This window comes from Palaemon carinicauda, chromosome 26 (assembly GCF_036898095.1).
Source record: "Palaemon carinicauda isolate YSFRI2023 chromosome 26, ASM3689809v2, whole genome shotgun sequence".
NCBI lineage: Eukaryota > Metazoa > Arthropoda > Malacostraca > Decapoda > Palaemonidae > Palaemon > Palaemon carinicauda.
Genome location: NC_090750.1, coordinates 42,961,952 through 42,963,162, shown reverse-complemented (window position 1 = coordinate 42,963,162; position 1,211 = coordinate 42,961,952). Strand labels below are relative to the sequence as shown.

The 1,211-nt window shown below is 54.6% G+C and overlaps 1 pseudogene; it reads right to left on the bottom strand.

Annotated features, from left to right (window-relative positions):
* Positions 1–873: 873 nt before the first annotated feature.
* Positions 874–992, bottom strand: LOC137620375 (5S ribosomal RNA; annotated as a pseudogene).
* Positions 993–1,211: the final 219 nt, after the last annotated feature.

The window sequence follows — 1,211 nt, the reverse complement described above, 5'->3', positions numbered from 1 at the left end:
AGACCCATTGTCCACAGACAAAAAGGAGTGAAGACGCAGGCGTCGAAGTTGTCCCACCATCACTGGAATGCATCTTGCCAGAGTCTCGGGGTCTGAGACTGGGGGGAAGAACAGCGGAAGCTTAAGGTTCCAAGCTGTCGCGTTCAAGTCCCCCAGACCAGGACTTGCTGGTTACTCAAGGCCAAAGACCCCCAGGTACACTCTCTCTACAAGGCTCTGCTCGGATAGTCGGAGAGAACATTCCTCTGCCTGGAATGAGAGAGCCGATGGTGGTATTGAGAGTATCTCAATCATCTCGGTATCTCTACTGCAAGATGTGAAGGTGTGAAAATGCGTCCCCTGCTGGTTAGAACACGCCAGAATCATGAAGTCGACACGCACGGAGCGACTCGGCAGGAGCTGTAGGATCTGTAGAGGGGCCAGACTACAGCCCCTAAGCCTGCCTGAATGATGGAGAGGTATCCTTCAGGTCCTGACCATAGGCCTGGACCAGAACATGGCCCCCCCACCCCCCCCCACCCCGCCCTTTTCTTTGACAAGTCCGAGAACAGCATCAAGAATGTGGGGAAAGGACGAGAATATCCACTCCCATCAAGAGGTTCCATAAGTCAACACCCATTGCAGGTCTAATAGTTCCGCTGGTCCCATAGGGGCCAGGAAGTCCGGTTAATCGTTGCCTGAAACCACCGGAACTTGGACCGCCCCACATGGAACTTATCCTGAGGCGACCGTTCGGACTATAGACGGGCCAATGAGGAAAGGAGAACTAGGAAACGTTCCAAGGTAGGACTGAAAGCTCTGCTTGACTGAGAACAGGTACTGCGACTCTCCTCAGCCTTGCCACAGTCAACTGAAGGGAAGGCTCGGAGGATGTGGCAACAGAATCTGGCGTCCCCAGGTGGTCACCCATCCAAGTACCGACCAGAACCGACGTTGCTTAACCTCGCTGGACGGACGAGAAGCGGGGTTTCCAACGTGGCAAGGCCGTTGACTCAATATCATGGCCAGATACTCCAGATGTTGAGGCAGAAGAAGAGAAGGCTCCTAGCAAAATACCATGAACCCACACTCATGGTAAGCATCCGGAAGCTTGTCCCGGCGCTGAAGAAGGTCGAACCTGAGCCTACTGGAGTTGACCAGCCCTCCAAAAAGCGAAGGAGGCGGAAGCCTGCACCTGAGCGGCCATGAGGAAAGCAGGGAGAGTTCTCTGG